Below are 25,614 nucleotides of genomic sequence, written 5' to 3' on the forward strand. Positions count from 1 at the left end.
GTTCATTCATTCAGATCCATTCCCAGTAACTCTTCCTTATCTTCTCCGGTGTTTTGCGCGTTTATCTCCCTTCCTTCGTGTGGCGTCAATCACGTACGGTATTTGCAACAATACCGAATGAGAAAGAGCTTCTTCAAAATCTGAAGTTTGATCTTCCGATCACAGCTACGGTATCATCCTGAACAGTCAGGTCAAAATGAACACGGCTCATTCTCTGAGATAACTGGCGATAGCGGTTGAGCGAGGACTGATCAGAATGCTACGGTATGACAAGCAGCTTCAGATATTCCCGTTACTATTTTTAGAAGGTCACTGTCCAGAACGCTTTCCTTGCACCCGTTGTCCTCACTGTAAAAGTGCAAAGGTCAAATCTATTTATAGCCACGCGGAGAATCCACTGTCATCTATCTCTATATGACTAAGTGCCAAAAGGTGCTAACAGAACAGAAGACGACTTTGTTTTACAATAAAAATGTTTCTAAAAACGTGTGTCTGCTGAAAATTGGTGTGTGTGTGGATGAATGTGCGAAGAGATAGTGGACATAATGTCGTGTGTCTGACTTGAACGATTTTGAAGTTATCTTTGTTTAAAGTCAAAAATAACGCCAAAACCGGCCATCTGAAAAAGGACATCGTGATACCTCGTGTTTTGAATATGCCACAGAAAAATAACAAGAAGCACAAATGAATTGCATTTAGTTTGATGGAATGCCTGAAACATCGCTTTACAGACGAGACCAAACGTCAAATCTAAATCTCGAGAGAATTTTTTTTTTTTTCGATAACCGAATTTTAAGGTGTTGCACGCAAGATGTGTCGTCATCACGGCATACATTTTTCAATCGCAGATATTTACTAAATTTCTTTTTCAAAAACTCTGGAATTGATGTCGACACGTCAAGCGATAACGGTGTATCAAACTGCTGTCTTTCAAGTAATCCAGCAAAGACTGCAGAACTTTTGAACAGCATTTTTGAAAACGATTTGAAAATTTCGTCATATCTTGCGTGCGACAAAATGTTCGGTAATTAACGGTTATTTTCTTTTAAAAACAAAATTTACATGTACAAAGATCTACTTCATCTACGGAACCACGTGACACATTCTGTGTTCAAAATTTGTGAAGAAATCACGAACCACGAATGCGCTATCAAGTGTTGAAATTATGTCGTCAACATCTTTTCAGATCTTGCGTGCGACACCATCTTGCGTTCAACATAAAATGTCACTACCTTATCGAGTTTAATAATGGGTAAAACTAACTATTTGTTGTCTTAGTTTAATCTTCTTAATTAAAAGCGTAATAAAACCGAACTTCCAAGATGAATTTTAATTGAGATTAGCGAAAGAGCGGGCACGCAAGTCGACCTTAAAGTAAAAGAATGATAACACGAGCGTTTGTCGTGTTGTCTTGCGTGCAACACATTGTCCAAAAAGGAAAATGTATATTTTTCTCAGACGTTTTTTAAGTTGAAACCTTGAAACTTCACACACATTTGGGGTTTAATCGCCCCCATGCATGGTAAAAGTCTTGTTGACCCTTGTCAGATTTCAAGGTCACGGCTGGGTCACATGTGGTTCAGAAAACGGATGAAACATATTTTTTCAGAGATTTTTGAAGCTAGAACCTTCAAACTTCAAACAACGCTTTTGCTTAATGATTGTTCAACATGGAGAATTCAAGGTTGATCCTTGAGAAATGTGAAGGTCATAGCAGGGTCTCGCGTGGGTAAAAAAAAAGGAAATTGTATTGAACTTCAATTTATATAAAACCAAAGTCTGGTTGATCTGTTTTAAGATTTAAGGTCAAATCTGTTATTTAAGGTCAAATCAAATAGAAATTTGTTGATGCTTAAATCTTTGAAACTTCCAACAGGTTTGAGGTTTGACAACTTCTGGACTTTGAAATCTGGTATGGTTGATCCTGGTAATATTAATTAGTCAAAACATCAAGATCAACAATTATAAAATAAGCACTTTCACCAATGTCAAGTGAGCAATAGCAGCAAACGTGAGTCTTATAAAGATTATCACTTTTTGTGTGACCTCAACTTGACCCCTCTGAATGCTCTCAATCATGGAAATTGACCACACTTTGATTATAACCAAACAACATCAAAACTTTGGAATGTGTGAAGTTTCAAAGGTGTTGCTTAAAAGGCGTTCGTGAAAATGACAATTGTATGTGTCTGACTTCAATGCGACCCCGCTGCGACCTTGACGTTTGATTTTATCAACCAGACTTTCATCATGTGTGAATGACTTCAAACACTATAAAACTAGTTGAAGAAATTGACAATTTTTCCAAGTTTAAGCCAGATGGCACTGCTGTGACCTTGAAATTTGACAAACATTAACCAGGCGGTCACCTTTTTTAGAAAATATCCTTAAAGGATCTTTAACCTCACTGTGACCTTGGAATTTGATGAGGTTTAATTTAACTTGCGTAGTGTGCCAAGTTTCAAGACCCTAGCTTCAAAAACATATGAGAAAACCTCATTGAAAAATGTATATGTTTGACCTCAACGCGACCCTGCTGTGACCTTGACTTTTTCAACCAGACTTTAATCGTGTGTTAACATTATACACCAGAACTGTGTGTATTTTCAAAGCTCGTGCTAAAAACGCGCTGAATAAATTGAAAATATTCCACATTTGGACCAGATGTGACCCCGCTGTGACCTTGAACTTTGACAAAGATTAACCAGCAGGTCACTTTTAATGAGGTTTTATAAAAATGCTGAAAGTATGTGAAGTATGTAAAGTCTAACTGATCTAGTATTAAAACATGTAAGACGTGACAACGACAATTTTCCAGTTTGCAAAGGAAATTTAACCTCGCCGTGACCTTGAAATTCAATGTTGTTTAATGTGATGTGCACCATACCTGGAGGTCATTATACTTTGGTTGTGTGCCAAGTTTCAAAGCCCTAGCTTTAAAAACGTGCGAGATAACCTTAATGCTATGACTCAGTGCCGTTTTGAATGATATAACGAACAAAATTATCGTTATTTGTAAAATCATTTGGGTAAATTTATCTTTTCTTTTCGTAATTGGGTTCCAGCATCTGTTGTCTTAACAAAAATCACAATATCAGTCGTGTTTGTCAACTTTTATTTTTTAGCCCCTTTGTCCGCTTTTCGTGCGCACCTTTTGGCACTTAGTCATATATATATAGAATGACGTCAAGAGCGAGAATGCATAGAAATTACGTCATGAGCAAGGGAGATCATCCTTTACTCTGTGTGTGTCTCCACCGCCTACATTCCAACAAGGAATTTTGAAAGCAGGGAGCACACTGGAGGTAATGGAAGAGGTGTTCAGTGTTCAGTGTTGCAATCGGCTCCGAAAGGGTTTGATTCTCCAGTAGGCTGTCTGTGAAGAGTTCTTTCTAGATCTAATTCTTACCCCCTCCCCCCACCTCTTCCATTACCTCTAGTGTGCTCCCTGCTTTCAAAATTCCTTGTTGGAATGTAGGCGGTGGAGACACACACAGAGTAAAGGATGATCTCCCTTGCTCATGACGTAATTTCTATGCATTCTCGCTCTTGACGTCATTCTATATTTAACTTTTCTTTAAAAGTACAAGCGATTGAGTGCACATTTTGGCATTTTTAGCAGCGCTCTCATTATAAATTTCTATTTTGTTGCTTCAACAACCAAGAGCAGCTGCTGATACTTCAAAATTTCTTTTTCATACTCTTCGCTGGCAGTTGCAGGGGAATCAAAGAAAGATTCTCGTCTATGCAGAGGGCCTACCGCAGAAATGTGGTTTTCTCTTTTGCATAGAAGTTTGAGAGTTCTTCTCTGTTTTATGCCAAGAGACTGCCTGATGAGAGCTTCTCAGCTCGAAACCGGTAGCAGTCTTGGCTAAACAAAAACGGACCTTTTCAGGTTCAGCACTCTATGAGAATGCCCTTAAATGCACTTACGGGGAATTCCCAATCCATTGAGGTTGTGGAACTCTCCTCGGGTTATTCTTGTTCAGTGTTGCAATCGGCTCCGAAAGGGTTTGATTCTCCAGTAGGCTGTCTGTGAAGAGTTCTTTCTAGATCTAATTCTTACCCCCTCCCCCCACCTCTTCCATTACCTCTAGTGTGCTCCCTGCTTTCAAAATTCCTTGTTGGAATCAAAGAAACTACAATGGGAAGAAGGATAACTTCCTCATTGGGCATGCTTAGAAATGAGAATGGCTAAATATGAGTTATTCCCCTTTGCTGCATGCTGATCAGGCTGTTTCCTGCTTTGTTATGACTAGTACAGTCGATCTTTCTCATGTTGTGACTTGCTTTATTTTCACATTTTCGGTATTTAAAACAGCAAACACACACACACACACACATACACTGAAGAAGTTTCCATTTTGATTCGGTTATTTTATTTGGTGCTATATGTTTGCTTCACATTGTTTCTTCTTTTACATTGCTTGAGGTATCCCAATTCGCTAAACACATCCATAATGCATGCATGGCTCATTCGAAAGAGGGCAACTGAACAACTGATGCCCAATAGCAATAAATACTGAACAACTGAACAATAAATAGCAATAAATGATGACAGTGCCAAGTTTTTAAGTACAAAGTGAAATCATGTGACTGGACAAAGGCACAATTACAAAATACAAATAAAAAAATCGTGGCCCATTTTAAATTAAGTTCTCAGCTCATGGGGAAGCATAAGATGACCCTAGAAACCGAAATTAGGAGACCTCCCGCCCCCAGGGCAGACTACAAAAAAAAAAGGGGGGGGGGGGGGGGGGGCTAATTTGTGAAAAAGTATAAAAGGAATCAAAAACTGTATACATGTATTTAGTTAATACCCCAAAAATTGTATAGTATATACAATGTCAGACCCTAAAGAAAGTTTGTTAGTCATTGCTTAGGCAAAACAAAGCAAAATAGTCTGTTTACGGTATCCCGACCAACCCTATTTTTCCCCGCCAACCCTAGACCTTTTTTTTGGCATTTGGAGAAAAAGAAAAAGAAAAAAAATCAATTTTGTTCCTGTTTTTTTGCAAAATAATTTAAAAAGATGGTTATAAAAAAAAAAGTAAGAAAAGCCGACCTACCGACCCTCTTTTTGTGTGCCTATGTTACTGTAAACAGACCAAAAGGTACATCAAAAACAACACACCAGGGATGCTACTCTCCCCTTAAAAATAGCCATGAGTCATAGGTGTGACGTTTGAATCTTTTAGCTAAATAAAACCATAGGCAATTGATCGGAAATATCAGGAAAAATCTTACAAGTTTATTATTTGTTTGCTTGGACCAATCCTCTTGCCGAAGTGTTTTACAGTAACAATTGATTTTACGTCAAAAATATCACAGGAATATCGAATGTTGAGGTAAGGCTGGGATAGCCAAGTTCAAGAATAACGGAAGGTGACTGTTGAATCTTTTTGAAAATGTATACAAATATAGATGGTAGGCAATTCAAAATTAAAAAAAGGACTCTCGGAGCATGGACTTTTGAGTCAAAAATTAAAGAAGGCTCTATGAGCCGAAGTACATGTTTTGTCTATTGTCTTTTTTTTTATTTTGAATTCCCTACGATCTATATTTTGATACAATTTTGGACCCTCTTTGTACGGAGAGAGTTGGCAATTGTTAATCACATTCTCTCATCTCATCGACTCTCCTTCGGCTCCTTGGTAACATGCGTTCCGTCTCTGCCAGGATTGGATACAGCAGCAGATAACCGGTAAATATGTAACAGGCATAAATGGCAAAATAGCTCGCCTCGCCTGATAATATATGAGACAACTGTTCTATTACAAAGTCTTTCTTGGGAGGCTTGGCTAATTTACTCGCTCGTTTTACACGGGGTTCCATCGTTGTCTTTTCTAATCGGAAAACCTTGCTCCTCAGTTTGTTGACCTTCTGCCGAAGTTCCGCTTCACGAGGGGATGGGGAGGATGACGACTTTGATGCTTTACATCCTATGTCCTCCAGGATCGCCTGAATGTCATCTAAAAAAGAAAACACACACACAAAACACACATAAAATAACATAACCATAACAAGTTACAACCTGGAAGAAATTAAAACATGTGTAATTCAATCACAAAATGAAAATAAACAATAGCGTAGGAAGGCAGGCCAGAAATGAAGTGTATTAGCAACTATGGATACGATGTGGAACAATGATGGAATTGACCTTGTTTGGTACTGAATGGGTGAGGCCATTAGAACTGTACCCACGGAATACGCGCTATATAAGCTTTATATTGATTGATTGATTGATTGATTAGGACAACAGTACCAGGTAAACTCCTCACACACCATGCCTCTTTCTTTCTTTATTTGGTGTTTAACGTCGTTTTCAACCACGAAGCTTATATCGCGACGGGGAAAGGGGGGGGGGGGGGGGGGAGATGGGAATAGAGCCACTTAATTGTTTCTTGTTACACCATGCCTCTAACAGGATATGTTTCCCATCATTACGTGTGGGAACTACAGGTACAATTTCATCCATCCATGCATCCGCCCTATACAGCTTCTTCTTCTTCTGCGTTCGTGGCCTGAAACTCCCACGTGCACTCATTTATTTGCACAAGTGGAATTTTATGTGTATGACCGTTTTTACCCCGCCATTTAGGCAGCCATACGCCGCTTTCGGAGGAAGCATGCGGGGTATTTTTGTGTTTCTAAAACCCACCGAACTCTGACATGGATTACAGGACCTTTTTCGTGCGTATTTGGTCTTGTGCTTGCGTGTACACATGAAGGGGGATAAGTCACTAACAGGTCTGCACATAAGTTGACCTGGGAGATCGGAAACATCTCCACACTTAACCCACCAGGCGGCCGCGACCGGGATTCGAACCCTCGACCTTCCGAGTTAATAGACCGACGTCTTACCACCCCGCCACAGCGCCCGTCACCCTATACAGCGATTATCAACTATGTAATGGATGAGTTTAAACATTTTTTGATGTCAGGGTGTTCTTCATGGTTAAAAATCTCTTACCTGGTTGAACAATTTGTGCATCAGGCGACAGGTCGGTGCTGGCTTCATTTGTAGCTACCCTTTGCGATGGTGGCTTCCTCCCACTAGCAACCTGCAAATTGCACAGCTCTTTAACTGACAAACTCACAACCAACACCCAGTCACAATGAAACATTTCTCCCAATTTCATGGCATTGGTCTTAGGCCACACACAAAAAGTGTATGTTTCTGGTAAGGCAAAACAAAAAATAATCTGTTTACGGTATCCGGACCGACCCTATTTTTTTCCCACCGGCCCTAGACTTTTTGGGGGCATTAAAAAATAAAATTAAAATATTCAGATGGCTAAAATACAAAACTAAAAAGCCGACCTACCGACGCTATTTTTGGGGGGGCTACGTTACCTTAAACAGACTTTTTTGTGACCTAACATGACTAAAGGTGGAGATTTTTTTTCTAAACTTTTTTTTTTTAAACCATCTTTTTAACTATTTCGTTGAAAAACAGGAAAACAATTGATTTTCGAATACCCCTTTTATTTTTGAAAATGAAAAAAAAAAAAAGTCTAGGGTCGTCGGGAAAACATAGGTAGGGTCAGGTGACCAGAAACATACAACTTTTTTGTTGTTGACGCCGACCCTATACCTTTTTTGCCATTTGGGGCTGTTTTTTTGCAAAATAAGTTCATCATATCATCATAATCAAGACGTCGATCCAAAATAAGTAACTTTTTTTGGTTGGCCTTATCATTTTTTTGCGCTAAATGCAAACAGGCATTATTTGATGGGAACAATGCTAACTTGTTTTCAATTCTTACATCAGCCTCAAACTTGTCATTACTCAACCTGCATTTAATAGTGTGCTTCTTTGGTTTGCAAAAACCTAAAACCAATAAATAAATAACCTTCGGTGGTGGATTGGGCACTGCAAACAATGTCGGGACAGCATTCCACACAAGTGATCCTCTCTGCAGGATTGTTTTACTGGTTGGCCTCAAAGTGATCAGTACAAAGCTTGAGACCTTGAACATCAGCTGGCTGCAGCTTTTCAAAGTCCTCTCGCCTTGTGAATTGCATCCATATTCTGCACCTAGTTTGACAATAAAAACAACAATGTTATTGTTAAACTAAGCAAAAAGGAAAGACAAAAAAAGCTAAATCAGATCTTCAGTCTAAATCTAACGCTCTGCCTGAACGCAAAACGGATGAGTGATGTACCTTTGTACTGTAGTTTTCCCGTAAGCAAGGTTTGATAAAGGTTTCGGCAAATATGCCCACGGGTTTGTCATCAAGTGTAAATTGTTGTTTTGTACTGACTGCTGACTCACACTCACAGTCGTAAGTACTCGCTGACGCTGTAGTCTACTGAGTGAGTTGACTCGAGCCATTGCATTCTCATTCTGAAGAAGGTAAACCTGATGAAATAATCACTGCACAACCCACCTTTTTTCTTCTGTAGGGAACTTGTGGAAAGTTTTCCCGAAGCAGCTCTGTTTGTAACGGGCGTTCTTGCAACAAAAAGCCGAACACAATTTACCACCACCTCGCACACGATCGGTACCTACGCGATCCGCCATTTTGTTTTCGCCGCCAGCATGTGACTAGGGACGATAACCCACAAACACTTTTTCGCATTTTCTTCGCAAGTTCCACGTCTTCCTTATGTACAGTGTTTGTTGGAATGTAGGCGGTGGAGACACACACAGAGTAAAGGATGATCTCCCTTGCTCATGACGTAATTTCTATGCATTCTCGCTCTTGACGTCATTCTATATTTAACTTTTCTTTAAAAGTACAAGCGATTGAGTGCACATTTTGGCATTTTTAGCAGCGCTCTCATTATAAATTTATATATATATATATATCTATATATATATATATACGGCGTGTGTGTGTGTGTGTTCGCGTTGCGGCGAACCGCGGTGAATAAATACTCTGTTTCGCAATACGAATTACGAAACTAAACACTTTTTTTTCCGGCTCTACTTCTTCACTTCTTTCACTTCCGCCACACAACGACCAGCGCTTTTCTGCACAGGTAGTACATCTAAGTATTGCAATTCGTGTACAAAATCCCTCCCATCTTCAAAATATTGCCACTAATACTACCCCTCCCATCGTAAATATTCATTGCAACCATTAATAGTCAGGAGTTCTCGACGGATCTGCATCAAATTTGGTGGGCATATTCAGGTGGACCCCGGTGTAGGATCCGGTCCGGTCCCCCCTCTGAAGTAGTCCCCCGGGGGACCAATTCGTGGCAAAAACTGCTCTATAATGGTCCCCCCTTAGACATCCAGCCTCGTTTTCGACTGGTCCCCCTGGGCGATTTTGGTCCCCCCGGGCGATTTTGGTCCCCCCCTCGCATCCAAAATAGGCCCCCTCTCTAACTGGTCCCCCTCTTTTCTAACCAATGTAGAGCTATGTCAGTATTTATTTTAACTTTATTGTTATAGTGTGTGTCAACTCAGTAGAAAACGTGACTCTGGATCTCTCTCATTCTCTCTCTCTCTCTCGCCCCCCCCCCCCCCCCCCCACTTTCTCTCCTCCCCCCATCTCTCAAACACACACACACGCATTATGCACGCACGCACGCACGCGTGCACACTCACTCACGCACGCACGCACGCAAACACACACACACACACACACCTCTTTCGTTATATGTATAATTATTTTCATTTTTGTACAGAGAATTTATTCAAGATGATCTTGAACTGGGTGAAGGTTACAGTGTCAAATCTAAACTTTTAAAAGCGTAGATTTGCCGTTCTATGTAGCCTATACTTTTGTTTTTTATTTTCTCATTTTTTTTTTTTTTTTTGTGGAATGAGAAAACGGTCGCCACGCTTCTTGACACGTCACGTGACTCGTGTCAAACATGCCTATAATTATAAGTACACGACAATTCATTCCGTCAGCCAGTCTTCGTTTTTCATTGACTATCATCATGGACGACACTCTGTATGACAACGTGTTGAACTATTTGAAAAATGGCACTTACCCTCTGACCGCGAAAGGGGAAAACCGTGATGTGACTAAAGTTAAAAAGAGACAGTTGAGAAAGACTGCTGCAAAATACACAATTCGAGACGATGTGCTCTACCACGACGGAATCCTCGTAGCAAAGAGGAGCCAGGTTCCAGAGATAAAAAAAAATATTTAAAAAAAAGTTCCTATGGCCCTGTGGGGACAATAAAGTTTTGTAACAATAAAGTTAAAAATAAATACTGACATAGTTCTACATTGGTTAGAAAAGAGGGGGACCAGTTCGAGAGGGGGCCTATTTTGGATGCGAGGGGGGGACCAAAATCGCCCAGGGGGACCAGTCGAAAACGAGGCTGGATGTCTAAGGGGGGACCATTATAGAGCAGTTTTTGCCACGAATTGGTCCCCCGGGGGACTACTTCAGAGGGGGGACCGGACCGGATCCTACACCGGGCACAAACTGGTGGATGAACATTTTCAACACGTGCTCTAAGCCGGCGAACCGCTACGCTGCATACTCTGTCTCGCGATCCATCATCTAGTTTTAGATAAAAGGCAAACATGTATAAAATACCACTCTTACTTGAATTTGACACACTGAACACTAGTCTAATTAAACAGTGAAATAAACTTTGTAAAAGTGCGCACATCATGGCGAATACTGAAACACCACATGGTGAAAGGCTGTACAGCAGTCCCTGCAATGTACGGCCCCCGGCGTGAGCGGACACCTGACATGTACGGACACATTTGCTCGGCACGGAGTGTTTTCCTTCTATATTTGCCCCCCCCTTAAACGGACACCTGCAAAACGTGGACGCGGACACTCATTTTCGGTCCCAACAGCAGCAGGTCATACCTCCAATGTACGGACAGACCATCGTCAAATTTTCACCACAACAAAATCGATAACAGAGCAGTCCGGCTCTTGGTCCAAAGATCACAGCCGCAATGGCGTGACGACAGTCACTGGTAACTTGAGTGCACCTGTACCCATCAGGAGGGGGGGTAGTTTTGGTCAGGAGTGGAGTATACATGCGAAGATGCCAACATGAAACTGCACTGTGCTCTTTATTCTTGTCTGTTGGACGTAAACAACAGAAACCACAGTCGATGAAGGTCCTGAGCGAAAGAGAGTGAAAAACCGGCCACAGTTCTCAGCATCGTGTGTCTGTGTGTCTTTCATTGACAAGATACTCTTGTTTCCCCTCAGCCTTGACCAGTGAGTCGGTTGCCTAATCTGTGAACCCTTCAGTTGTCTTGCTTTGTCAAAAGTTACGACACAGTCAACTGGTTTTGCTCTGAGTGAACAGTTGGAGCTGACCTCTCTGGCCACAGCCCCAAACAGTACATGGCTGGAGGGAGTGAGAGAGAGAGGGAGGGGGGGGGGGGGTGGAGGGGTAGCTGGCTAAACTCTGTTGTGTGTCCGGTGTCACTGCATGTCAGCAGGAAGAGCATTGGAGAGAAATAGATAGGTGTACTCTTCCACACAATTTCCAAGCATCAGTTGTCACGGCTTGGGGTAGGCATTAGTGAGGGAGAGTGGGAGCTGTGATATGTTATGTACAGTGTATTTCCGACTGAAGAGTGAAAAGTCACTGCCATGCCACATGATCGGCATGCAGTCAATAAAGCCAGACAAGATGAAAATAAATTACATGATTATGACATGCAGCTCTATCTGCTGCTATTTATTCAAACTGGTTTTCAAGCTTATTCTTGCAAAGCATCTGCACACGCTCCTCTGTGCTGTGTTTGTGTGGCTGCTTTCGTATGTCAGTGCATGGTGAGTGTGTTCACTGCCTTGAGGATTTATTTTATCTCTTCTTTTCAACACTTTTCATACAAATCATTTTTACAGAACGTTTAAAGAAGTATTAGGAGTTTATTGTTTATAGTAGCCACAAGAAGTGATTAGCATAGACTCAATCCTGTTGTTTGTGTGTCTCTGTGTGAGTGTATGGGGGAGGGGGTGGTGTGGTCACCCCTCCCGTGACCGGACACCTGCAATGTACGGACAGTTTTGCTATGGCCCAAGGGTGTCCGTTCATGAGAGGGACTGCTGTACCAAAAAACTTACAAAACAATAAACTTTTCCCTACTACAAAACTAATATAATTATTCCTGAACAGAAAACTGATAATGGAAACAAATTAAACAATATTTACCCAATGATGGCCTTTGTGCGTCATGTTTATGGCTGACTTCCCTATCACAAAACTAATATAATTATTCCTGAACAGAAAACTGATAATGGAAACAAATTAAACAATATTTACCCAATGATGGCCTTTGTGCGTCATGTTTATGGCTGACTTCCCTATTACAAAACTAATATAATTATTCCTGAACAGAAAACTAATAATGGAAACAAATTAAACAATATTTACTCAATGATGGCCTTTGTGCGTCATGTCTATGGCTGATATTGATGGAACAAAAAACCGTGGCTCATGCTTAGAAAAATGGCAGACCGGAACAGACATGTTTACCCTGAAATGAGTCAAGTGGAGCAAGGCCATGCTGAATGTGGAGTTTGGGGGATTCAAAGTGGAGTTTACATATATGTTTACAACCACGGAGTAAATATATTGCTGTGCAAACTGTAAGAAATTAAAAAAAAGTATTTTCTGACCTTTATTCACTGCTGTTCTTTCTTTCTCTATTTATTTCGTGTTTTACGTCGTTTTCAACCACGAAGGTTATATCGCGTCGGTTCACTGCTGTTAAGTGTTTGATGAGAAGATAACTTTTTCATCAGTTTTCTTCAGATCAAGCTTGAGTTGACAGGGACTTGTAATAGGCACTTTTCAGTAGCAAACTGTTTATGGGATGCTGACTGCACGTGGCGAGTGCAGTCGAACAGACCACCGTGCTGGCAGGAAAAGTCCGATTTGCACAAGGAGCAGTGGACGAACAATTCTCCTTTCTTGACGCTTGTAGACAAGGGTATTTTTCGTGATAGTTCTTTTTATATTTCTGTGAATGGACAGCAGAAGCACGGTTTTTTTTCATTACATGTTTTGCTGGTATTTCCTCAACGTCACTGTCGTCAGTCTCGCAAACGCGCTTTCCTGAAGACGCCATCTTTGAAAAAGAGAAAGATTTTGAAAACGAGGCTACGCTGGCAGTTGATTCGAAACTGACATGCCAGCCGCAGCGTGCGGGCAGAGATCAGCCATGCGTTGCTCAGAATCACGTCGAAAACCACGCCGAGAAGATCGAAACACGCTACACGGCATCGCAGTGTAAACACCGCCGCCATCTTGGATAACGCGGCGGGCGGTGGGCGAGCATATACCAAAGCCGCTCGCCGAGTGCTTCGCGAGCGCTTTCCTGCACTGCCCTAAGAAACGGCTTTTTGTCATTCGCACTGCGAGCGACCCGTGGCGAACCGCTCTGGGCAACTCGTCTCAGCATTGGAGCTATTGTTAGATCGCGCTGCGAAAAGTTGAGCCTTTGTTTGCGACCGACTCAAGTTAGGCTTATGCACTGAACGATCGGTACTTGGCTAACAAGAGGCGAAGCCATCAAGGCTCACGTAAGAAATCGACAAACAGTAACACAAACTCAATCACTCCGTCACACACACACACACACACACACACACACACACACACACACACACACACACACACACACAGAGACAGAGCATAGGTGAAACTGTGCAAGAAAGCGAGACACTAGATCTAGATCTGTTTGTAGCCTACTTACAGGGACACGACTGCCAACTAGTCTCGGCCCGCTCAAAATAATAATGACCGAGACTTTCAGTACTTCCTTCGCGTGACGTCTAACCCTCTTACGTCATAATGTGACGTCAATGTAATGTGACGTCTTCAAATGTTAGAGTTTCTACCACAGACATACACACGCACGCACGCACGCACATACGTACATACGCACGCACGCACAGACAGACAAAGTTACGATCGCATAGGCTACACTTACGTGAGCCAAAAACGGAGTTGGGGAATTCGAAATGCGGAGTCTCACTTTGAGCTGCGGAGTTGCGGAGCCATCTTGAACACACGGCCAGTACAACTGGCCTTGACACGGAACGATCCAAGGGGGGCAATCTCAGTCATCTGAAAGATGGAAATCCAAACGCAATCCGCCTTGTTCGATTTTATGGGCTTGGACGATAGAGAAAAATAAGAAAAGCAAAAGCTGGAGTCCAGTCTGGACGAAACTGCTATCAAGAACGCAGAATTGATTTTTTTCTGAGTGTTTTTTTTAGCCGTAAGCGCCATTTCTCATTTCGAATTTCTCATAACTGCTGTTCACAATGCGGCCGCAGTGAAACCAACAAAGGGGCCTCACTCTGGAAGAGTTTCCTGCTCCGATAAACATGGCGCTTACGGCTAAAAAAAAAAACTCAGAAAAAATCAATTCTGCGTTCTTGATGATAGCAGTTTCGTCCAGACTGGACTCCAGCTTTTGCTTTTCTTATTTTTCTCTATCGTCCAAGCCCATAAAATCGAACAAGGCGGATTGCGTTTGGATTTCCCTCTTTCAGATGACTGAGATTGCCCCCCTTGGATCGTTCCGTGTCAAGGCCAGTTGTACTGGCCGTGTGTTCAAGATGTTGCGGAGCTTGAAGCGCCGGAACAGGAAGCGCATAAAATTCTTACAGCAAAATGTTCCTACATATTCTGAATAAACCTTGAATCTATTTTACACAGATTTGGTGTAAAATTAATAACTAAATAAAAACTAAAAAAACTATCAAACTTGTAGAACTTTACTGATCAAAAAAGAGCAACAACAAAAAATCTGGATCTGGAACAGATTTGGACTAACATGATTTAAAAGATGGATGTAGCATAGGATTTAGCGTGGCACCTTTCACACCAACTGTATGAGAAAAATGTGTGTATCGGCAATTTTCCTAACAGAATAAACCACATTGAAATAGGACTGGGTGGCCGAGTGGTAACGCACTTGCGCTCAGAAGCGAGAGGTTGCGAGTTCGACCCTGGGTCAGGGCGTTAGCAATTTTCTCCCCCCTTTCCTAACCTAGTTGGTGGGTTCAAGTGCTAGTCTTTCGGATGAGACGAAAAACCGAGGTCCCTTCGTGTACACTACATTGGGGTGTGCACGTTAAAGATCCCACGATTGACAAAGGGGTCTTTCCTGGCAAAATTGTATAGGCATAGATACAAACAAAAAAAAGTCCACCAAAATACCCGTGTGACTTGGAATAATAGGCCGTGAAAAGTAGGATATGCGCCGAAATGGCTGCGATCTGCTGGCCGATGTGAATGCGTGATGTATTGTGTAAAAAAATTCCATCTCACACGGCATAAATAAATCCCTGCGCCTTGAATATGTGCGCGATATAAATTGCATACAAAAAACAACAACAAACAAAAAACAAATCCCTGCGCTTAGAACTGTACCCACGGAATACGCGCGATATAAGCCTCATATTGATTGATTGATTGATTGAAATATTGAATTTGTTATGGTCAACAAGTTGGCTTAATGGGGTCGCAATAATCCGACCAAGATGAAAACAGGCCAACACCTGAGCATTGAATTGATCTAAACTTGGCAAAAAAATTATTGCAACAATTTTCGCACGCTAAGAAAAGCATTAACACGCAATTTATTTTAGTTGAACGTTATATGCCCCAAAAGGTAATTATGTCAGCTGTAGATATCATTTGTCTGATTGATGGTACTTTGTATAGGCATCCCGCGACAGCCTGTCAAACAAGGTCACCCCTAAACTCGACCTGACAAAAACCATAGCCCCGTATTTTAAAATCTGCAAAATCAGGCTGTCACGGGATGCCTATACAAAGTACCATCAATCGGACAAATGATATGTACAGCTGACATAATTACCTTTTCGAGCATATAAAGTTGAACTAAAATATATTGCGTTTTAATGCTTTTCCAAGCGTGCGAAAATTGTTGCAATAATTGTTTTGCCAAGTTTATATTGGATGCTCTCTCTCTCTCTCTCTCTCTCTCTCTCTCTCTCTGTATTGTTCTTTGTGTGTGTGTGTGTGTGTGTGTGTGTGTGTGTGTGTGTGTGTGTGTGTGTGTGTGTGTGTGTGTGTGTGCCGTGCCGTGCCGTGCCGTGCCGTGCCGTGCGTGTGTGTATGTGTGTGTGTGTGTGTGTGTGTGTGTGTGTGTGTTTTCCGTACCATTGTTGCTATAGTTGTCGTTGTTTTTGTTTTCATTTGTTTAAATATTATGCATTTACAATATCGTCCGCCACATTACTCGTTTGTTTCTAAGAACACATTTATAAGTTTATCTTGTTGTGCTCCTTTATTATGACATTCAATTATGGCTTTGTATTTATGCAACTCAATAAAAAACAAGGAACTTAGTCGATAAATATCGACAGGGGGCCGACTAATGGTTTAAATGTGAAATGTGTGTATAATAATGGGTGTGGGTCTGAAATGAAGTTAGGTAGTAGTTAACATTTGTTTTGAATAATTATTGGTATTTTGACAATGTGGGTAGCATGGAAATGTAAGCATTTGAATGTAAGTCTTAGGTACCATTGTACCCAGGAAGAGAGACCAGAGATAGGATTAGGTTGCAATAGCTTGTGTGGTCTTTGATTATTTTCTGTCAATAATTTTAAAAGGCCAATCTACCAGGACAATGTCTTATCTAATCAATGAGGGCCCCAAAGGGGGGGTATCATCACGATCACGGGAAGGGAAATTTTAGCTTTCACGATCACAGTTACCTTGATTTTTGTTTTCACGATCACGAACACCAGTGGCAAATCACGGTCACGGTAAAAGTTGCAGGTACAGAAAGCACGTGTCAAAGTAAACACAACCACACAGTTATTCGCTCCTCTGGATCTATTGTTTATTCAACACAAAGTGACAACTGTTGCACTTTTTTATTATTTTTTTGAAATCTCTTTCATTCACACATAGAAATACATATGATTTGTAATCAGTAACAAGAATGTTGTTTTCATTGTTTTTTCTCTCGCTCTCTCTCTCTCTCATACAGACACTCACAGGAATATACACTCCAGGGGCGGAGCAGTTAAGCCAGAGGGGGGGGTGTTACAACCTGGGGTCCAGGGGTAGACCTTGTGGGGTACATGGGCAAGGCCCCGTTGGGGGGTCTGGGGGGCTTAGCCCCCCAGAAGCTGAAGAGATTTAGCTATTTTATGAACAATTTATGGCTTATCCTTGATTTTAAACATGATCAACTGGTGTCAGCAGCCACTCATTATTTCTTTTAAAGTTAGTATTAATTTTTTTTTTTTACAGCCGGGGGGGGAGGGGGGGGTTCCGGAACCCCTGTAACTCCCCCCCCCTAATCCGCCCCTGCACTCATACACATTCAACTCCCACACCCTCACTCACACACATGAATATATATACTTGCACAATTTCACATTTCCAGAGCTAAATCTTTTAAACCCATTTTCTCAAAAACTATTGGGTGGATTGAAATTAAAGTACATGTATGTGTGATGGTAGAGTCTATAATCCTGACTAAAGGTCAGTCTAGGAATCATGAAGGTGGGTGAAGGAATATACACTCATACACATTCAACTCCCACACCCTCACTCACACACATGAATATATACTTGCACAATTTCACATTTCCAGAGCTAAATCTTTTAAACCCATTTTCTCAAAAACTATAGGGTGGATTGAAATTAAAGTACATGTATTCGTAGCGCTCGCAAGGCATGGTAGAGTCTATAATAACAAAATCCCCAACGAACATGACTTCGATCGACTTTGACATGAGGATCAAGTGACCCAAACTGGCACGTCTCCCCGCCATAGTTCCTGAATTTAACTCATTGTTGATAAGTTTACAGGAGCTAAAATAAATCCAAGCTTAATGCAAAGAAGCGACAATTAGAATCTATGCCAAGCGTGTCCACGTTGCTGGGATGAAAAACATATTTCTAGTTTCGGTTTTGGCTACACGCAGACTCGATCAGACTCGAGCCAGTCGATGTCAAACTGAGCGAGTGACAGCCGGACGTGGCAATGTCGACAATGTCAATGATCTCAATCAAACTCAAAGATCTTGAACAAATTTCAAGATCTTTGCCTACATTCAGAACAGTCATAGAGCAACATAGACAGGGCCGGACTAGGGGGGGGGGGGGTGGGGGGTTACAGGGGTTGCGCAACCCCCCCACCCCCGCATGTACCTCCCAAACGCTTTGGGGGGGGGGGGGGGAGGGAGGGGGTTGCATCTGGATCATCATGAAATCCGAGGAGAAATCGCACCTCTCACCCCCTTTCGAGAAACATTTTTCTTCAACGATTTTTGTGATGAAAAGTATGAGTCCTTACAAACTCAATTCTTCTTCATTGCCTATACAGCTTGCTGTCGAATTTACCTTTTTCGTTCAAGGAGAGGCTTCCTTTCCCTCCAGAAACATCAAAAAACGTTCAGCTGCAACCCCCACCAAGCCGGGGCTTCGCCCCCTGGACCCCCACCAAGGGGCTTTGCCCCCTGGACCCCCATCTGTAACCCCCCCCCCCCCCCTTAGTACTTACCTAGTCCGGCCCTGAATAGATCAACATACCTTGACATTTCGTCTTCGGAAAGACGGACCCGTAGCCTGACCTTTCCATCAAGGAAGGCATTCTCGCCGCCTGCTTTGGTCTGGCTTAAATCCACAAAATATAACAGAAGTTCGATGACAGTACCGCTGCACGCCATTTTTGATCTTCGAATTCGAATTTGACTGAATGCACTCAAAACTTTAGCACGAAGCCCTTCCATTGGATGAAGTTTGGCAGACTTTTGCAATTCGCCTTCTGATTGGATCTCTTTTTGTGTGTGATTGGTTCTCTTAAAGGGAAGCAATCGCTGTCAAAATCATATTTCTGAATGTGTTGTTGCTTCCCTTCAATCGGGATTGGCTCCTTGACGAATAGAGGATCATAGAGTGATACAGCTGTGAAAAATGTACGTTGAAAATAAAATGCTTTGCAATAATGCCCATCACGATCACGAAAACAAATGACGATTACGATCACGAGACTTGATTTTTTGGTCATCACGGATCACGGGCAAAGTCCCATCACGATCACAGAAATGGAAATTTCGGCAATCACGGTCACAGAAAGGTCAAAAAACGCCAATCACGATCACGATTTTAAACCCTTTGGGGCCCTCATCAATGTGTGCATTACTTTAACCGGGCCAACCGATTGAAGTGAAGCAATATTTCAACTTTTGCGCCGTCCAAGGGCGAATCGCGTATGTTCTGAGATCTCGCAAGGAAAAAGTATTAGATGCAGTTTAATGACATTTTGCATACCATCAGATCAATCCTTTGTAATTATGTATTCCGCAGAGCGACTCATAATTACTATTAACATGTTGTGAATATAGTTGATTCTGAACACAGTGTTTTTGTTTTGACACAGGCGTTTTTGGAAATCGCTCATTTCTCTCAGTAATCTTAAAAGGCTAATCTACAAGAAGAACATCTTTTCTCATCAATACGGGCTATACTTTGACCGGGCCAATCGATTGAAGTGAAGCGATTATCCAACGGTTGCGCCGCCGAAGGCTGAATCTAGTCATTTACAGAGTGATACAGCTATTTGCATGACGCCGCGGCAAGCTGAAACACTCGAAATTATCGCCCCAGTTCCAAAGACTCGCAAAGGAAAGATATTCTAACCAGATTCATGTAATTTTGCGTGCGATACAATCAACTTTCTGTTATTATATGTTTAAAAGAGCAACTTACAAAAATATCATTACGTTGTTGAAAGGGTTAATTCTGAACACAGTGTTTTCTTTTAAACACAGGCGTTTTAGGAAGTCGCTCGATCTTTCTTCTCAGTGATCTCGGCGGAGAAAGAGAGAGAGAGAGAGAGAGAGAGAGAGAGAGAGAGAGAGATTCACATAAAAACATAAGGATACATACATACATACATACACACATACATACCTGCACACATGGATATATACACACTTACATACAGATAATTTGCTATATAATCGCGGATATACAGGTTAAGGAAGAAACGCACTTCTCTTCAAGTTATGCCTGTGCTGTACTACCTTTCTTGTTTTTTGATTCTGTGCTATACTGTTGATATTCTTCTTTATCCATATACCAGGCTACAAATATTCTTTTTAAAGGCACAGTAAGCCTCCCGTAAACCATCACAGAGCTCCCCGAGCGTCTACATATAGTACAAGCATACTTCCATTTGAACGCTCACCGAACGGGAACATCCTGGCTGCTTTCTGTCGAGCGTGAGAAATTTTCAAAGAATTTATTTTCGTGGACTTGGCCTCAACAGCAATGGCGCCTCGTTTTGGTGCTGGACGGCTGTTATGAATACCGGAATTCACGCCCGGACAGTAAGCCTCCCGTAAACCATCACAGATACTGTCAGGCTTTTACACACAGTACAAACACCCTTCCATTTGAACGCTCACCAAACGGGAACATCCTAGGTGCCCTACGTAAAGAGCGAGCAATTTTTAAAGAATTAATTTTGCAGATGGTCTCGAACACTTTTTGGACCCATCCTGAACTCAGGTCAAACATGAGTTACTTCCCTTCGGGTCTCATTCTATCGATGTAAACTGGCGATAGCCGTGAATCGATGATTATCAAAATGTTTTTAAACCGTGGTGCGTTTTTGCGCTAGACCTAACTTTTAAAATCTAAATAATAAATTGACAGCTTGTTACACAAACATTCTTTAATCATAAAAGAATTCTTTTTTTCATCAAGACAAGATCAGTACAATTCGAAGTTGTGAAAGTTTGAAAAAAGAAAAGCCCGGAAGCAGGGTCACGCAAGGGTCGTAGCAGACGACGGTTTATCAGTGCATATCGCCGTTCCTCTCAACAGTCAAAAGCCATCGCTAGAGTTCTTGTGAACCACAGCCGTTTGTTTCGTGCATAAAAACGTGCTATTGTAAATAAGCTCACATCGAGTCGCATTCAAATGACTAACTGACGACTACATTGTGAAAAAGGGAAACTGGATTACACGGGTTCACGATGGCTCAGGGGTAAGATAAACCACGCAAAAATAAATTCTTTGAAAATTGTTCGCTCTTTACGGAGGGCACCTAGGATGTTCTCAATCGGTGAGTGTTTAAATGAAAGGGTGTTTGTACTGTGTGTAAAATCCTGACCGTATCTGTGATGGTTTACGGGAGGCTTACTGTGCCTTTAATGTGTCATGTGTCATGCTGCAAGTATTCTGACGGTGATGGTGGTGTTTCTTTTATGGGGTGATGGTGTTCAGTTGGGGTTCTCTTGTTCAAACTCTTGGCTCTTTGGAAGCCTCGGTCGTCTTTCTACCTGACAAAAACCGCATTAACAACAAATACACAAAGCGTCCTTCTTGATAATAATGTAGCGTTGAAAAGGATTTTCTGACGAAATTACCATTCCTGAATTAGGAGCTAACTTTTGTTTTACGACATGTCAGTTTAACTGTTCAAAAGATATGTAATGTAGAAACGGCTTACGCATCTCAGAACCCGATAAACTCACCTAAAAACGATTTTTTTTAAATCATATTTTATATAACGCTCTCTGTGAAAGACAAAAAGCAAAGACAAAATCGCATTATTCAACACCAGAAGTAAGAGACCGAAAGCACTGCTGCATGACTTGGACAGGAAGTCACGACTAGTGGTTTTTGCAACAAATAAAGAATATCAGACAGCATAAAGTAAATAGTTATGTGGATACAGTTTCAACCGGAAACAAAGAAGAAGAATAACAAAACCAAAATTAAACTATCAATACATTTAAAACAAGAAATTCCTACGAGGTAGGAAAAACACCCCCGTCAAAGGGAAATAACCTTCTCAGTTGGTGGCAGTGACTGAGTGAGAATGGTTATTTCCCTTTGACCATGAAGATGTGCCTCTATAAGTCCTTGTAGAATCTTAATCCACCAATAACTCCCTAACCGTGTGTTTGACTGGTCCCAATTTTTGTAAGGACCGTCTCAGGAATGTATAGAACCTGTTCACCAAGTTTGGTGACGATCGGTCCGTTCATTCTTGAGATCTATATGCGAACACAAACAAACAAACACATCGAGCGATTGTGCCTCTATAAGTCCTTGTAGAATCTTAATCCACCAATAACTCCCTAACCGTGTGTTTGACTGGTGCCAATTTTTGTAAGGACCGTATCAGGAATGTATAGAACCTGTTCACCAAGTTTGGTGACGATCGGTCCGTTCATTCTTGAGATCTATATGCGAACACAAACAAACAAACACATCGAGCGAAACCTATACACACCCCTATACCGGGGGTGTAAAAAACGATACAGTAGTGAATATAACAAAACCGGAAAGACAAAAAGCAGGCACTGAGGAGCGAGAACATGGCACATTAAGGTAAGGGACACTATTCGTACAAAATGTTCACAATGGCAACATATCTCGTTTTGCATGGGTTATTCCCCATCAATTGTAAAGTCTCTAAGTAAAAGCTTGTGCTCATCGTTAAATTGACAGTTCATAAAACGTACTCTCTCTCTCTCTCTCTCTCTCAAACACACACACACACACACACACACACACACACACACACACACACACACACACACACACACGCACACACACACACACACACACACACACACACAAACACTCACACACACACACACAATTTGCTGTTTACAAAGTTTACACGGCTGCACTTTTGACCAGATAAGTCTTTTTCTGTTTAATCATTATATGTTTGTCTGTGCACTTAAAAGACCGCTGGGTCGAAATATCTGTAAACGTAACGCATTGTGTTGTCAATAACAAACGTTCCAACTTACCTTTCTTGTTTTTACACCCCCGGTATAGGGGTGTGTATAGGTTTCGGTCGATGTGTTTGTTTGTTTGTTTGTGTGTTTGTTTGTTTGTTTGTGTGTTTGTTTGTGTTCGCAAGTAGATCTCAAGAATGAACGGACCGATCGTCACCAAACTTGGTGAACAGGTTCTATACATTCCTGAGACGGTCCTTACAAAAATTGGGACCAGTCAAACACACGGGTAGGGAGTGATTGGTGGACTATAGTATGAGGGGGCATCTTCGGATATTCCCGGCGTTCTGTTACTATTTTTAGAAGGTCACCGCAGTGTCCAGAACGTAAATTGGACCCGTAAATTATTCTCACTGTAAAAGTGCAAAGGTCGAATTAATTTATAGCCACGCGAAAAATACACTCTCATCTATCTCTATATATTTATACAATAGATATAGATATATATATACGGCTTCTGTGTGTGTGTGTGTGTTTGAGTGTGTCTGTAGAAAACACCTGTGTATTGCACAGTTCTGTTTGTGATGTGGTACCTAGGGCGTCGTCGACAAGTATGGGACTCGACATGATATGATCAGGAATGGCATTATGGCCCCTGAATCATGTTCGTGCTAAGGACGGGGGTGTTTTTTTTCCTACCTCGGAGGAATTTCTTGTTTGATTTTGTTTTAACGAAGACGTGGAATCGAGACGAGGGTGGTCGTGTATGTGTGTGTGTGTGTGTGTGTGTATGTTTTTGTGAGTGTGGTAAAGTCATAGCAGAAGACATGGATTATAGTATGAAAATACAATAGCACCAGACAAGAGGAGGGATGTCATAGTATTGTCTTGTATCTCTTCTTCTCCTTCAGCGTTCTTGAGCTTCAATTCACCCGTTCGGTCGTTGTGTTTGTTGTTGTTGTTTTGCGCGGTTGTTGTTATTGTTGTTGTTGTATTGCATTGCATTGTATTGTTAATGTATTGTATTGTTAATGTATTGTATTGTATTGTTAATGTATTGTATTGTTGTATTGTATTGTATTGTACTGTGCTACCGGCGTACGCGCGAGTATGCGCCTCAAAAGAAGACCAGTAGTCATATTAAATAATCATCATTGATTATTAATGTACTAAACCAGCAGTTGTCCATTCAGCCATTTGTCCCTTTTGTTGCAAATGTCTGATTGTTAGCTATTGTTTAACCGGCATTTATTTCCTTACCCCGCTCGGCAACTGTCGACCAGCAAAATCATCTCATCGTATAGCTGTCATTAATTAGTGTCAAAAGTATTCACTTAGTGCGTTTACCCGCGTTGAGTAACTTTACACCTGCCACCAATGTTTAATCTACATCTCAAATCATCCGTATATCTCCCTGTTTAAAAACATTACACCTTGTTTCATTGTCAAAAAACAAGAGGAGTAGTTCATTGGAAAGTCTAATTTATGACAAAACAAAACAAAACGTGGTCTTTCAACACACCCAATTTTGACACATTTCCAAAAAATATCATTAAATATCTGATGCACTTACATTAAATTGGTTTGCTTTTGTGAAATATTTGATTCTTAAATGTTTCTAATTAACATAACATGTACGAGGGTAAATTTAACACATAATCCAAATATTTTCAAAGAAATTGGTATATTATTGGTTTTCGGAAAAAAATTTGCTCTTTGAGACACCAACACACTTTTGGGTGGGGTTGGAAACACACTTCCAGGTAGAAAACGGTTCATGGGAAACAACTCATCCTTTCTGGCCTATTTAGCAAACTGGCAGTGGAAACGATTGCCTCCCTTTACCTGTCTCTGGTGTCTGTGAATTTTTTTTAATACATTTTTCTTCCTACCGCCAGTATACAGGTGCTAGACATACAGACAAGCACTAACGATACAGATAACACATTTTGCTCAAAATTGTCGACGAAACTTGACTAAATGTAAAATAATAACAAATCGAAAAAGCCAAATTGAAACAGCAATCTTTTCAAAAACAGGAGAGTAGAAGTTTAAATGTAGACTTTTAATACACATGTTCTTCAACCATCACCACGACAGATGCATGCTGTCAGAGAAACGCTAGACGTGACTTCTTGTCCAAGTCATGCAGCAGTGCTTTCGGTCTCTTACTTCTGGTGTTGAATAATGTCATTTTGTCTTTGTGGTTTTTTTTAAGAAAGAGAATGTCAAGTTTCTCAGAGAGCGTTCGATAAAACATGAATATATTTTGAAAAAAATCAATTTTAGGTGAGTTTACCAGGCTCTGAGATGCGTAAGCCGTTTCTACATATCTTTTGAACAGTTAAACTGACATGTCATAAAACAAAAGTTACCTCCTAATTCAGGAATGGTGTTTTCGTCGGAAAAATCCTTTTCAACATTACAGTATTTTCATGAAGGACGCTTTGTATATTTGTTGTCGTTGCAGTTTTTGTCAGGTAAAAGAGAACCCCGACTGAACACCACCACCCCGTTAGAATTTCTTTCTTTCTTTATTTATTTGGTGTTTAACGTCGTTTTCAACCGTTCAAGGTTATATCGCGACGGGGAAAGGGGGGAGATGAGATAGAGCCACTTGTTAATTGTTTCTTGTTCACAAAAGCACTAATCAAAAAATTGCTCCAGGGGCTTGCAACGTAGTACAATATATGACCTTACTGGGAGAATGCAAGTTTCCAGTACAAAGGACTTAACATTTCTTACACCCCGTTAGAATATTTGCAGCATGACTGACACATGACACATACAAATAAATATTTGTAGCCTGGTATATAGATAAAGAAGAATATTAACAGTATAGTACAGGCATAACTTGAAGAGAAAGAGAAATCAAGCATTGTCTACATGTTCGTCGTCTTTGAGAGAGAAGACGCAGAAAGAAAAAGAAAGAAAGAAGAATACATTATTTG

At 41.1% G+C, this 25,614-nt stretch overlaps 1 long non-coding RNA gene across 1 annotated transcript; it reads right to left on the bottom strand.

The window, feature by feature from the left end:
- Window positions 1-4,362: 4,362 nt before the first annotated feature.
- LOC138952402 (uncharacterized) lies at window positions 4,363-8,621 on the bottom strand. The gene is made up of 4 exons (XR_011451362.1): window positions 8,395-8,621; window positions 7,857-8,041; window positions 6,974-7,064; window positions 4,363-5,972 (listed from the first exon to the last, which is right to left on the bottom strand). It is a non-coding gene; the product is annotated as an uncharacterized lncRNA (long non-coding RNA).
- Window positions 8,622-25,614: the final 16,993 nt, after the last annotated feature.

This window comes from Littorina saxatilis, linkage group LG17 (genome assembly GCF_037325665.1).
Source record: "Littorina saxatilis isolate snail1 linkage group LG17, US_GU_Lsax_2.0, whole genome shotgun sequence".
Lineage (NCBI taxonomy): Eukaryota > Metazoa > Mollusca > Gastropoda > Littorinimorpha > Littorinidae > Littorina > Littorina saxatilis.